This window comes from Ambystoma mexicanum, chromosome 5q (genome assembly GCF_040938575.1).
Source record: "Ambystoma mexicanum isolate Mex_15411 chromosome 5q, UKY_AmexF1_1, whole genome shotgun sequence".
Lineage (NCBI taxonomy): Eukaryota > Metazoa > Chordata > Amphibia > Caudata > Ambystomatidae > Ambystoma > Ambystoma mexicanum.
This window is the reverse complement of record NC_090933.1, coordinates 1,227,645,206-1,227,661,205: the sequence shown is the minus strand read 5'-3', so window position 1 is coordinate 1,227,661,205 and position 16,000 is coordinate 1,227,645,206.

Genomic DNA, 16,000 nt, shown 5'->3' with positions numbered 1-16,000 from the left:
AGGGTCACATTCCAGACCTTGTTATCTATGAGGTGCTATTTGTGTCCTGGGAGCCGACACGCTCTACAGCGCTCGGAAAAGGGGGGCCAAAAGAAGAGCATAATTCAAGCCTTTAACTGCTTTATTCTAACATATTCTACCATATAACAAGACTGGCTGGCAGCTGTGAAATGATTAAATGCCCTGCATCTCTGCTTCAAGGCTACATCCGGGAGGGAGCCGGGCATCCCTTTCCGGAGCTGCCTACGTTGTGTTTCAACGAACTCTTATTAGCCTCGCGGCCTTGCGGCTTTGTCCTTTCATGTTCAGACAACAATGTTAACAGTCGAGCAGTATAAGCAGAAATGTGCTGCGAAGCAATTGGAACAGAAAGCAATGAGCAATCGTTAGAAAACAAAATGGCGATCCTTGTTACATCAAAATGGCCGTTCATTGGTCAAACTCGGAAACCTGTGTTTCTATCGTTTCGTACATGAGACGGTTGGCCTTCGGCCACCAAGATGCGTTTGCCGTCCATCGTGAGAGGTGTCCATTTTTCCTAGACCGACACCTGTGGGATTCCCCATTTTAATAATTCATTCCACAATAGACATCAGTCCACTGTGTCAAACGCTGATGACAAGTTGATAGTTGCTACATATAGCGAGTTGAATTTACGAAGATTAACGTTAAGTGCAGTTGCATGATGTTTCCTGAACCCGGTCTACCATGAAGGAATTCTATTGCATGATTTTTGCTATGGTCTAAGACTAAGTTATCAAATAACTTTCTAGCAGCATATATTATTGCAATTGGCCAAAATTTTAGGGGATCAGCATGTGAGCCCTTTTTGAAAACTGGCAATATGTATGCACTCAACCAGGATTCAGGAAACATGCCGGTACAAAAGATGTTATTAAATAAAACCACAAGTACCAAGGCCCAGGTTTCTGGATCCCACTTAAATAGGATATGGACAGATTATTAAGTCCACTGGCTCTCGAAGAGCTAATCCTATTGAAAGCTACTAAAATGTGTTCCCTTGTTATGGCCATTACCCAAGAGTCTTAGGTTGTGGCCAGGAGGGAAAATTCTTCAGGTTCCTTAAAAGAGTGATTACCAAAGACTGTGGTGAAATGGGAGATCCATGGATTTTCTGCAACTGAAGAAATTCTGGTTCAGGCTGCGAGCGTGTAAGGTCATTCATTAAGCGTCAAAAGTACCACCATCTTTATTTCTAAGGATCAAGAGCATGTTTTCTGCATCTCTTTGATGCAATACATTTTGATTAATCTTAGCGCAGTTCTTATATGCTTGCTTAGCCTTTTTTTATCTGCTGTATTGTAAGCTTGCAGGAAAGACTCATAATTCCTTATTCGTTTAATCTTTAGTCAGAGAGCTTTCCTTTGACTAGCCACTACGGGATACAAAACATGGCAGTGCTTCATATGAGTCATAAGTCCAAACATATGTTTTCCCAAACTGGCAGACAGTAGCCCTTGCAAGAATTAGCCATCATTTACCACAATAAAGGTCAAATGTTGCCAGTCTAATGAAGTGATTGATAAACAAGCTGAAGCAGTTTTATTAACTCTACCTATAGATGTTTTGTTTCAGGTAACTCATGTTCCGGCAGGTGCAACTCTAATATTAGGGTATTTGACGGGTAGGTTTATTCGAAAAGGAGCTGGAAAAATAAAGACAATATACAAGTAACTATGATCGCTAAAATCATTAGGTATAACTAACAAATGGCTACGGCTTTCAAATAAACCAAAGCTTACAAAAATATAATCATTAATAGTGTTTGAAGAGCCATTTGACCAGGTCCACTTGGCGGGAACATTCCCTCCTATAGATCCATTTAGCATAGATAAACCAAAACTCTGAAACATCCTCATGCAAATTTGGCCATGCCGATTTTCCCCAAGTTCAAAGTGGGAGGAGCCGTTTCACATTGAGCCGGGAGACGAGCACTATTAAGGTCCCCCATAATCAACAGTTCACACCCGGATATTTCAGTTAACATTCATTAATGAATTTGCACATTGATTCAATGCATGCTTTTAACATGCAGATCCCCTAAGGTTAGTATATAGTACGAACTAGAAGATCCAGAGGGTTGTCATAATTAAGCTGTAAATGAGTCCCCAGCATACCCAATGCTATGTCCATGGAAGCAATAATGCTTAAATGTGGAGAGCAATGTACCAATGTTAATAGCCCCCCAGATTGACGACCTAGATCGCCTCTTTTGGCTATCTGGAAAGATATTGAATAGCCCTCCAATGATGGGCACAACATCATCCATGTGATTCCTCAGCAACTTACCAATCAGTAATAGAGTTAAAGAAAAAATACCCGAATCAGTGTTAGGGATACCAGACTGGAGTGTGAAGACTTTCTACAGAACGCGCCGCTGAGAGCCAAGATCATTCAGGATTTTGACACAAAGGAGTGGAAAAACAAAAGAGTGTTGGGCATCAAATGAGGGTGAGCATACTCCCTACGAATTGACACTATGGTCTTCACTGGAGATATGGTACTATCACCCTCATCAGTCCTAAATCCGATGCTAACTATTTATATTATAATGAGAGAGATCAAAGCCCAAAATCCTAATTGACTCTACCTCCCTGTTATATAAGTCCAGAAGTACCTTAGACTGTATATACAGTATGGCACTGTCAGATCTGTAGTGGTCAATAAAGTGCACTCGAGCAACATCACTGCTAGTAATTGGACTCAGTGATGGAATCAAGCGTAAGAGTCTCAGTACATTAGTGTTATTGAGGTTGATGTTGTGATTTTCCAGAAGTATACTTTCCATTAACAATTGATAATCTTTGCAGCTTCCTTCTTTTCGATTTCAAATCTGGTTTCCACCTCAAGCCACCCACCCCCTAAGCTATCTCATAACTCCAGAATTTGATTTCGGACGGTTTGATGTTCTCTCTCTCATGCACATCTTAATGTATAATCTACCATTGTTTTCAGTTCGTTACGGGTATCTAAACCATGACTCTGCAAAGAGTTTGTCAAACTTTTATTCGTAATTTCACTAGAAACATCCTTCATTATTCTAGTCCCACAAAATCTATGGTGAGCTGTACTAGGGTCATTCATAGATGGCATTTGGGTGCCAATCCGGAGACCTGCAGGATTACCAAAAGGAAGTAGCCATGACGTTAGCCTATTCCCCAATGGCCCTTGAGTAACCAGATTGCAATCATAAAACATACGAGATTGTGAGGACACTTGGGTTGCTTCTGGAATCAGTGGTCGATGTGGGTGGGAGCGGTCGGGAGCGGTGCTCCTCCACTTCTTTTAATTAACTTTTACCGTTCCTATACTTTTATTTTAAAAAGAAACCACTCCGGAATGGTTTTGTTTTAAAATAAGTGTATGAACTTTCAGTGCACTGCACAGGATGTTTCCTTAAAGAGCAGGCACATGTGCTTTGTGGTTTTTATTGTGCACGGGAGGGGCCGCGGCAATGAGGTCTGTGGGGAGTGGTGCAGGCTAGTAGGGAACATAGCTCCACTACTTCTTTTCGAACACTTCGACCACTGTCTGCAATGCGTTGAGGAAGGAGCCATGATGTCAATAAGGTAGGGGCAGGAATTAGTTTGGCCCCTACCTTAACATCCACCCATCTGTTATGATATGGAGAAGGTGCAGGACTTTGGTGGATCATTTCAGTCCTACAAGGAATCCCATGTGCCGGTGGCCGGAGAGCAGTGGAAGGGTGAACAGGAATAGGAATAGCTGGAACAATTTGCACCATTTGATTTGCAGTCTGGGTCAAAATTCCCATTACCCTTTGACCATTTCCACATGGTCTTATTGAAGATTCTTGTGACAACACTTCATCAGACTTGGGCATTAAGTCTGCTAAACTGCCCACCCAAGGCAAGGGACACAGTTTCTGGTTACACATATTTTGAAACTCAGGAGTTAAGGTTAACTCCTGCAGAGACGAGTAAAGATTCCCTACCCTTGGTGGAACAACCGTTCATACCATTGACCCAGACCCTTTGAAGTATTAAAAGCAAAACAAAATAGAGGTCTTGTAGTCTGTCTATTTATTTTCCCCTGAGTCACCATTTTTTGATTTACCAACCTTTTTAAATCTGTGGGAGGATGAATTTGATCAAACTGCTAGATTGGAAGAAGTCCTCCTGAACATTTTCACACTTGAACTACCATTCGGAGTATCAACAAATGCCAAGGCTGTTGTGTCAAATTCACCCACCATGACAATAGAGTCACTCTCAACTGGAAGGTCAACCACCTGCACATATGATGCACGAGGGAAGATTTCATGAGGAGTTTCACACGATCTTAACTCAAGCTGACCCTTTTGCAGGTCCAATGTCTGTTTCAAATCACAGGTACATTATGATGGTTTGCCATTATTGTTTCCTTAAAGCCTGTTGTATGTGTTAATAAGTGGGACAAAACGTTATGTGAACTTTTCCGTTGGACATTCCCTCGTGCCCCATCCAGGGCTTGGCCAAAATGATAGTTTGGAGGTACACATCTCCACCAAAGATTTTAAAAGAGAAAATCTCCCATCAATGAAGAGAGGTCTCTGCTCCACCCTCCGTGGGGGGGTACGCCAATTCAGAAGAACCCCATCCTACATCGTCAGACAAAACATCTCCTAAAAGTCCACCATCACCCAGAGATAAAACCTTAAGTCCCGTAGATGTTATTCCTTCCTGTCCATATGTGGATAGGAAGGTTTTTGCAACATTATGAATTTGAACATTTTCAAATTTAGAAAGTAAAGACTCCAGCAGAACAGAGTGAGACTTAGATTCTGCTTTCACGCCTTCGTATAATGCTCCAAGCACACAAAGGACCTGGTTAATCTTTAACATTACTTCACATCCAGGTGAGTCTACCTTCTCCTTAAGGTTCTGAAAGGCAGCGGAAAGTCTTCACAAAGGGCGGTGTTGGATTAAAACTGGAAAGTGTAAAGTCAGAGTTGCAGTTTGCATACTGAGTAATCGCAGGAGGCGTGATCATCACGTATGAAGAGTCTCATTTACACGCCTTTTGTTCATTGATCATGCAGAGCTATTTAAATCAAGCAGAGGTGCAATGATAGTTACAGGTTGTAGAAATGTTTTTTTTTTTTCTGTTACCAGGTAAAATGCTGTGATTTTACCGACTTGTGAAGCCGAATGAGAGTCAAAGGTCCGACGTGCTGATGGCAATGGCGTGGTGATGGAATCCTGCACACCTTGGGAAATACCCAAGGCAAGTTGTACATTTTGCATTGCCGTCCCATCCGGGTGCGCTGCAGGGGACTCGGGCAGTGGAAGTGTTATTGCGGCCATTTCCTGATCGGTCATCTGAACCGAGTTCACAGAAAGCAGTGGAGGCATCAGTGAATCCCTACTCCTAAACTGCATGGCTCGAGGCCACTAAAAAGAACATGGGCCTGTTCAAGTACTTTGAGGGGTGTGACAGTGCAAGTTTTTATGCCAGAGTGGACTATGTGGGTCTATGATTTAGCGACTGTATGTTTCTCTGCCGTTATCCACACTCACGCTCAGCAGACCAGTCTTTAAGTGTCACAGACTTACTTGTTGTGTCCATGCAAGCCATGACAGTTGCAGCAAGACGGAGCGCCAACGCCAGCTGCCAGCTCTAACTGTGCCCACTGCTTCTACCAACTCAGACCAACTCCGCTCTGAGTTTTTCATAGAAAGTAAGAAAATACACCGGACTGCTCCAACTGCTTCTACGAACTGTTTGCCATTCTAGCCATTCTGCTCTTGTATTTTCCAGGTAGTTTTACTCTCAAGGTGTATTCTTTGTTCAATGCTGTCAGCACTTTTTAACCCTCACATTGTTCGCTTAGAGTTCTCATTGGACAATCAGCAGGCTATAAGAAGCAGTATAGCCCACAGATTGTTCAGAGCATTACATTCAAACACTGCATTCCAACAGCCAAATCCCTGCAACAGCCCAGGCAGATATATTTAATACTCTGTCTGGGTGGTCTCAGGGAAGTGATTGCAGGACGAATGATATACATATATATTTATACCTTTAAGAGCAACGCAGGTTATAATAATAATAATTTGGCATTTATATAGCGCTACGAACTCTGTGGTGCTCATTTATCGAGCTCGGAAGGATGAAAGGCTGAGTTTGGCCCCACCGGGATTCGAACCAGGCTCTGCTCGAACCAAGATCTGCTCTGCAGGCTCTGCACGGATGTGAAAGCTAGCGCTCTACTCGCTGTGGCACTTGACCGGCTTTGTAGCTTTGTAGTCCATACATTAGATAAATACCAGGATTACCTGTCTTTAATGAAGTCTTCAGGGCCCATAATTCTCGCACCGGCAATGACATTTTACATATATTATTTTCAGGTTACTTTGCTTATTTTCTGTCTTGTGTATGTCCGATTAGAGATTTATAAAGGGACAATCTAACTGACTCTCAATGGAGCAGTGAACTAGGTTGTGTTAATGGTGAGCTGCAACAGGTCAGAATTAAAAGCATTGCCATCCTAAGAAATTGTTGACGAGGTGCATTGATTGACTGGCCATTTTTTTGTTCGCTGTAATTAATTTGAACTCTTCTTAATTACATGGAGTGAGTGGAACTGGAACCTTCTCTTGTGTGCTGTTCCCTATACTTTGTGATTGCCATTTTCACTGCTTCTAAAACATGGGTCTGCCTGTGGTAGCAATATAAGAACTCTTCATGCAATCAGTCGACAGGATGTTCATGCACGAGATGATTGCCATGCATCTCCTGCGTCAATTTCACAGCCCTGGGCTGTCAACAACCTTTCTCATGCACTATTGATGACCCTGAAATTGTTGCTGATGTGTGTTGCATAGGCGTCAAGGCTTCACCTGCTCCTTGGAAATGCAATGATCGTGCATACAAATGGATGACTCTGGCATGAGATATCTGTTTCATTCTTCAAGAACAAGATGCATAGCAATTTTCCAGAAATAAATACCTTCGGGTCAACGCAACGACATATGATTTCAGAGAACGAGCGTGATTTGATGCGTTTTATAAAATAAGTGGATAAATTAAGGAAGTGGTGCATAACCTTTAAAAGACAAGAATTGCCTTATTAAAGAGGACAATGCTAAAAAAATGTCTGTATTAGTAGATTGCGGAGTGTTGGCAACATGTATCTTGATTACATCACATCATATAAACCCTAACAATTACAAAATTACTAATTCACAGCACAATGTGATTTCTCTGCTAAGTTCGCGTTTGTGACAGCCTCGCCAGTGGAATCAGTGATCAGTATCCTATCGATACAGGCAGCTGCAGTAAACCAGCAGACCCAAACATCTCATTGTGTCAATACATGCTCCTGACATATAGACAAGAACAGTGTGTTAAAATTTCCCTCAAAAACTCGCAGTAGGTGGGATTTTGACATACCCATCTGTCTACAGTAGAAATGAGCAGTCTTATGAGGTTCTGATCTCTGTTAGAAACCATGTTGAACAGCGTATCTTGAGAATCCCAGAAAACTCTGCCCAGTTCAACCAGTTCCCCTCTTGCCCTTGTGAGAACCCTGTAGCTGGGCTCAGCTCCTGTCCTGTCTTTGGATCCATATTTTGCTCACATGCTTCATATGATATAATATGATATTTTATTTATATCGCGCCTATACAGACGTGTTTCGAGGTGCGATAAGGCGAGGGAGGGGGAAAAAGAGGGAACAAGACAATGATCTTACGAGGCCCGGTGACATTGAGATCGTGCAAGTGCAGGGGAGAGGCAAGGGGAGAAGTGCCAGGTGAATGGAGGAGGCGCAAGTGCAAGACATAGGATCCGACATTGAAAACAATGGTTCAGACATTGAACAAATGGTTATAGCCATCCGTTAAAAGATACTGCACATGGATTATTCACAGTAAATGCACTTTGAACCAGAACTCATGGAGACATAATAATTCATTGTAATACTTTGTTATATGCATAACGTTTTTATTTTTATTTTCCATAGTACTATAGTTGACAATTCGTCTTCTCAAATTACACAATCTTTAAAAGAGTACATTAATTGTCACACAAACGAAACACATACAAGACATTATTGACATACAATATTAATGCAAAAGAAACTTGATTTTTGTATTTTTCTCTTCCTCTCACCTCCCTCCGTCCCTTCTCTTTATGCGGATACAAAGCCATACTCCCTCAGAACTTTTAAGACTTCTATGGTTAGGCAAATTTCGTGCCCAGCTCACATTCTCTCCCAAAAGCTATTAGAAGAAGGCCACCGCTCTCCATCAAGAAAGTGGCTTAGAAACTTGAGTCTCCACTCCCATGTCCCCCAACACTGATTTGTTTGAGAGTCTGAACTCCCGACTTCGCACATAGAGATCAAAGGTTGTCCTCCCATATGTGCCTATACTGAATAAACTGAATTTCACCTATAGGCAACACATTGAGGCAAAACAGAAGAAATGCAGACCTCCAACGTGCATAAGGGAATCGTCTTAAATATGTTAGTAGATACCACCTTGGCTTGTAGTGGGAGCATAGTGACTTTGCTAATGATGAGCCACGCATCACAGATATTGTGCAAATCCAGTCCGTTCTTTTGTAGCTTTTATAACTCCTAATGGATTCACAACGAGATCTTTTTCAAAACAGTCAGCGTCAAGTAGAATCTGTGTTACATCCCTCTGTTGCTGGGCCAACAATTGAATGGAGGCGTTATTTAATAGCACACCAATGTCCTTGTATAAATAATTCTTCTGTGGCACCAGATTGTGCCTGTATAATGCTATAGCCTTCCAATCTTTGTGAGCCTGCATAGATGGTAAGCCCAGCTCATTCTGTACACACGCCATGGACAGACGCTGCAGCAAACTCAACAAGTTCTTCCATACTTTCCCCTATAATGTCGTCCAATCTACAGCTCTGGATGGGGTTTATTCACAAGCCGTAGGTCAAAGAAGGTATTACCTTACGCAAATAGAATGTCACTCGGGGAACAAATGAGAATCTGCAATAGGTATACAACGGTTTCTTGATTTGATAGACTAACTGGACTAGTATTTCTTCTAAATCTAAAGAAAAAAAAGCCATTGTAGGATAAGACCTCAGCTTAAGGCCCAAATATGTGATTTCCTTTACCATCTTCACCTCTTGACCCGCAATGGTCCATCTGTAGACAGAGATACGCTTTAAAGGTCTTTCAGATTTCACTATGTTTGATTTGTGTGGATTTATCTGCAAGTAGTTTGCTATGGCTTAGTCTCCAAGGGCGCCCAAAAGCCTCTGAAGTCCTGTCTGAGTGCAATCTAACAAGACTATATCGTCAGCGTAGGCAATCCAGTTTATTCTCTCGCAGACTATTTTAGGACTAGCCAGTGCATGCTGATCCAAAGTCTCTGCAAGATAGGCTAGATACAAATTAAAGAAGCATTGAGCAATTATGCATCCTTGCCTTACCCTGCTCTCAGTAGGTATCAAGTCAGATAAGTGACCCTGCATGCCTGGCTTGAGCTGCAGCTATGAATATTCATGGAGACTAACGATTATCACTAATAATGACATTGGGAGCCCCCATTGTCTCAGTTTGTTGCATAGATGTTCTCTATTTATTATATCGAATGCCTTCGATAAGTCTATCCAAGTTTCCAAACAGAAGCCGGACCCCTTCTTTACATGCGACCCACTACTTACTATACTCATTACCGGCCCATTAAAGAGGTGGCAAGACCCTTTCGAAAACCAACTTGGTGCTTTGTCAGGATCACTTTACTTTCGGCCCAGCATTCCAATTCTCTAAGGACTGTCCGATGGAAAATGTTACAGTCCGCATCTAAGAAGGCAATCGGGCGGTAGTTTGCAGATCCTTCTGGTCATCCTTGTTTATTAGGACAGTAACGGCGGAGCACAATGAATTAGGCAAGCGCCCCTTCTTCACCACCTCGTTCAACATGGTCAGCAGTACTCTAGACCACGGGTCAATGTCAGACTTTAAAATCTGGTTTGTTAGGCCATTGGGGCCAACCGCCCTAGGGGAAGAGGACCTAGCAATACAAAAAAAAACTTCATTAAATGCTGCAACCAATTAATCTCTGGTGAAAGCTTACATTTTAATACAGAGGGTTTCTTGTAGAGATTCCTGAAGGCTATGCCAGGTTAATTCGGTCACCATCTTTGCAGGCTGTTTTGAGAGCGATTAATAAGGGCCCAAAAATGATGAGAGTTGACGTTACCCACTGTTCTCAACATTACTTCCCCATCCCTCTGATAGCGCAAGTAGTTTTGGGACTTCGACCAGTTTTTATATTCATTACATAATCTCTTGACTTCCTGTAAATATAATGACTTATTAAATGATGTAGGTTTTAGCATCCGAATTGACCGCCTCAGTTCTTTTTTCTAAAGCCAAGATTCGTCATCAAATAAATGCGTGTGCAGAGACCTTGCATACATTCTTTTTAATCCTTGGTGTTTACTATATTCTCAATCAGAGAAAGTACCAATCGAGTTTGGCATACTGTGATTCAAAATAAGACCTCCCTTTCCTAATTTCATAATTCTATTCCCACTGTTATTGACTCTTAATTCACCATGATGACCCTCTTGGCATACAATAACTTCCCCATCAACAAATCGTGGTTGCTACCTTCCCGGTTTCCTACTATAAAGCTCTTGCATTTCTCAAACATATCCTATGACAAGACAAGATGATCTATAGTTGAACCAAAATGAACCCTCTTCAAAGTCAAAGCCAGGAGAACACCCCCTCTATGTTCCCATACGCCATGATTAGATTCCAGTCTGATAGAAAGGAGTGCCATTGCTTGCCACCCCGAGTGGGTTATCTACGTTTGTTTGCCGCCTAGTATGATCGTACTAATACATTGGGAGTAAAGGTCACCTTGCTAAATGATGCCCACCAAACCATGTTGAGTATTTATTCTTAAAATCAAATCCGACAGAGACTGCAGAAAGACTGACAGATTTGAACGCGTAGGGTTCCAGTAAATGTTGATCACGACCATTGACAGGGTTGACTCTTTTCCCCTTATGTCCACCTTTGCTGCTAGTATACCTGGCACTTCGCAGCATATGGGCTCTAAATTTAATATGATGGACTTCTGAATTGCAATCAAAAGGATGCCTGCATGGAGACCAAGCCCATTGTCTATAGCCAATTGCTCTAACATGGCAAACCCATCCACCTATAGGCCGGTGGTTAACCAAGTCTCCTGAAAGAGGATTAGATTGTGCATACCAAAAAGTCCTCCCTCATAGATCTATTTTTAATGAACTGGAACTCTGTGTGTTTCAGCTGAAACTCGTTCATCACTAGAGCAACTCCTCAGAGACGCCCAACCTTTGAAAGATCTGCGATAGAATATCTGGCAATAGCGACCAGACCTTTGTCTTAGTGTCACCCTGAAGGTTACAGTCTATAGCTGTCGTCCAATTTGATGATATCCTGTTATGGGCTTCCCCTCCTGCCATTTGCATCCCGTCTCACAGCACCCTCTTCAGCCTCATAATTAATGTACTCTGCCAACACCACATATCCCAGAGTTCTCAACCCCAGACTTGCTACCAAAATAGCATTGGCGCCCAGGCTGGATTTTTAAACCCATCTCCACTATATGTGTACACGTTGCGTGGGGAAAATAAACGTAATCCATGTCAAGAGATGAAAAGAAGTACATATCTGAACTTTCCTTAAAAATCGACAAGATGTAACTTCGATTTAATTTTTTGGGTCCCTTTCCCTGCGTTAAGCTTCTCATTCACACCTTATGGATTGCAAAGGATTGCCCAGATCTAGGCTCCGAATTCAGATCTACAGGAAGCTTCCCTGACCGTTCTTTGGCCTGCGATCAGTCTGTTTCTGCCTGTTGGGGCAGCGTCTCCTCCTGCACTCCAGTAACGGCCGGAACCTTGTCTGTTATTTGCCGACTTACCTGATTATGTGGGCAGAGCTCCGACACTGGGCCCTGATTAATTGATGACTCCGGTAGTTCAACAGAGCTGGGAGATCTCCCACAGTGAAAAATGGCTGCCCACTTAATAGGAGTTTATGCATTAGTCGTCTGAACTCCAATGCTGATGTTTGTTAGTCCAGGAATAGACGAGGGCTTCATCATGGTAGACCTCCCTGAAAGCTTGTTTTGTTCGACACACTGCTCCCCTAGTGTCAAGTGATCAGCATTGTTATATTGCAAGGGCATCTCTTCAGCAATATGTGCCACTCTTACAAATTCCTCTAGGACAGATGCCGAGAGGGGAGTGTCATCCATCCCTGGACTGGGAACTTTCAGAGCATCATGCTTCCATGCTGCCACTAATAGGCAACCTTCTTGTCCATAGACTCCATTTGTTGGTTTAGAAAAGTAAATTTTTCATGGAGGCTAGTTATACCTGATGCCTGTTTTCCTACTTCCACAGTTGGACTTTTAAAGGTTCCATGTCTTAAAATCTCAGTAAAAATGGCTGTGTTTACAAAATATTGCGGCAAAAATGCAGTGTTTTTGCGCCCACAATCATGTAAAAGATGCGGGGACACCCCTGCAACCCCCGCTCCCTCAAATGGTGTAATGGGGTACACCTTTACCGGGTCAAACCACGGCATTGTTGCCGCAATTATTTTTACTGCTGACATTTTTGCCGCTATTTTATTACCCGATACCCTTTTAAAGGCTTGATAACAGCTGAATTTAAAGCTGTCTTCAAACCTACGAGGGAAGAATCGCAGCTAGCAACATCTTTAGTTAATTCCATCAGGATTCCAGAATGAGCCTGGACTTCGCCCCGTAACAGCTCGAAAAAATTCACAGGAATTTAAGACAAAATCCCGAGCCGAGAGCGTGACATCATTTGCCTCTTTTAACCTGTCGGTTGGGGCTGCTGGTGAACACGGATGTCCATAGTTTCACCGAATCCACTTCACCTAAAGGTGATATCTTGGAAATAGTTTTTCTTCTAATCATTGTATTATTATGCAGCGTTAGACCGCAGCTCCCCTCCCACTTCCCCAACCTTATCCTATGCCCTTACCCCACCCCCATCGGTTTTCAAATGTACCCACCTACCTAACCAATTTGAAGAAAAAAAAAAATTACAAGATTTCTGATTAGGTGAAATTGGATCTCCCCTATTTCCTTTTTCATTTTCTGGAGTATGCAGAGTCTGAAGTTCAGTTCCAGGTGTTTGTATAACGTTATGAACAAATAGGGCTAAGATCAAAGGATTGCGCAAAAGAAAAAGAGAGTCGATCAGCCACCCATTGAGCCGATGTTTCATTAGAAGGGGTTCCATTACCAGGAGCAGGGGTGTTGCTAGATCTGGAAAAGATCAGGGACTTAGCTAATGTCGGGACTGGCAGGACTCGGGGCTAGCTAGCCTTTTGGTTGTAGCACCTGAGCTTCTGTCAGATGCAATAAGCCCCCCAGCGATGCCACTGACCAGGAGTGCTGGCCACTATTGCTTGGATTCTTTCACCCTTCACATGATTTCAGAGTCCCCATCGCCCAGGCTCCGAGATTTCTGTTAGGTTGTGGGTTGGGGTTATAAATAACCACTCCGGAGCCTTGTTAGGTTTAGGTATCTTTAGTAAGTCCACAGGAACACAGGTAAGTACATCAAGTATAATGCAGGACAAGTTCATAGGATAGAAGCATCCACCAGTCCCCCTGTGCCAAGCTTAGGTTTTCAACTGACAATTCAGGAACACAAGCACTCACATCAAAACCTTCCAACCAGAACACTCCATACCAAACATTCCAGACTCAGACACACATACATACAGGGAATAGCCATATCGTCAGGATAGGTCAAACACAACACATCTCCCCCCTTACATAACCGCGCAATCAAAGGAAAAAACAGAAGGAACAGTCATTACTAACATATATATATATCTCAAACCACTATCCTTCTAGATACCCATCCGGCAAGCTACTCCTAGCGTAAAGCTATCCCCTACCGAGTCCTTAACATAGCTAGCAAATAGCTACATTCCAACCAGAACACTCCATACCAAACATTCCAGACTCAGACACACATACATACAGGGAATAGCCATATAGTCAGGATAGGTCAAACACAACACATCTCCCCCTTACATAACCATGCAATCAAAGGAAAAAACAGAAGGAACAGTCATTACTAACATATATATATATCTCAAACCACTATCCTTCTAGATACCCATTAGGCAAGCTACTCCTAGCGTAAAGCTATCCCCTACCGAGTCGTTAACATAGCTAGCAAATAGCTACATTCCAACCAGAACACTCCATACCAAACATTCCAGACTCAGACACACATACATACAGGGAATAGCCATATCGTCAGGATAGGTCAAACACAACAATTTCGTTTTAGAAAAAAGGTCTTTCATTTTTATGGAGGTTGCTGTTAATGGGCCTCATTACGACCCAGGCGGTAAGTTACCGCCTGGGCCGTGACTTTACCACCATGGCGTAAACTACGTTTACGCCATGGTGGTTGGCGGATTTACCGCCCCATTCCAACCTTGGCGGGGCGTTAAATCCCCATTTTCCCATTTACCCTTCCCCATTCCCATTTTGCCCCATAGGGCATAATGGGAGTGGGGAAGGCGTTAATTACGCCACCGTAAATTACGGTGGCGTAATTAACTCCATGGTCCCTTAGCGCCATGGATTTTAACACCTGCTAAATGCAGGTGTTAAAACCTCCATGGCGCTAAGGGACCTCGTACTCAGGCGGTAAGGGTCGGCGCTGTTTACGGCGCCGTAAACCCCTTACCGCCTGAGTTGTAATGAGGCCCAATGTGTACTCCAGTACATTATCAAATGACATTCGTGGATCTAGCACTGCTTGACTGCGAGCATGTAAAGGCTGCTTTTGACGTTGTTTTCGTTGGCAGGATAGCCAACTCTCAAGTCATTGCCTCCATTCTAAGATCATACACGTGTGATATGTCACCTACGCCGGAGCTGCTCTTCACTGAGTGCTTTGACTGCCGCTGGACCCCGCCCGCGACGACTCAGAGCGGCAAGCGGTTAGGCTCACACCTCCGCCGGCCCTGCTGCTGCACAGACCTGCACTGTTTACTCCGCACGGCAAGACACGTCCCAGCCCGCTTTAATTCAGTCGCTAGCAGAATGCTGTATTTGCGATAAGAACACGATGTTGGTGTTTTCCTGACTACCGAAAACATTATAGCAACTAGTTGGGTCAGAATAGACAACATTCAAAGTGAATCATAGCCATGGTTTTTGGCTGGCAGCAACAAGGGCAGGGATATCGGAATGGTACCCAGAGGCAACAGGGCAAGCAGGATGGCCCTGGGTGAAGGCACTGTTTGAAGAACCCTGTGGTCAATCGAATCTGCAGAATTATCTGCAGTTAGGAAATCGGAAGAACATTTGTGAATGCATGCCTTCAACATGTCTACCATAATAAAGAAAAGAAAAGGTCCACGCTGCAAACAACATTATTCGTTGCGCAAGTTACAATTATTTTAGATTGTGCACAAAATCACAGAGTATCTCTAATATTCAAAACTGAAGTTTTATATGCAGTAGAAAAATACATGTGTCATTTTCATACAGACATAATTGCAACAAATAAGTAGCATGTAAATGACAAATAGTGACAATGAAAAAGGGTTACAGATGTGCACGTAATATGTTCATTCTTTGTAAGCCACGTTATTAAGTACTGAAGGGTATTAGTGATGCTGCCACCTCAATTTTGCATGATAGGTAAATATTCATGCATTTGGTCTGCCTACCTGCGTGTCCAAAATCCAAATTGCAGCATTGCATACATTCATACAAAAAAGAGACAAAAGTTGGGCCTCATCACAAATTGGCTGCTAGCCTTTGCACCAAATCCCCCAGCGCTACTAGCGCCGGATCACGGGTTTGGCGGAACGTAAAGTCCTCATTCCCCATTGGGCCCAATGGGGAATTTTCAGTGCTATTGACGCCGCGGTGTTACCAGCCCAAAGCTGGGGGTAAATACACCAAGCCCTTGA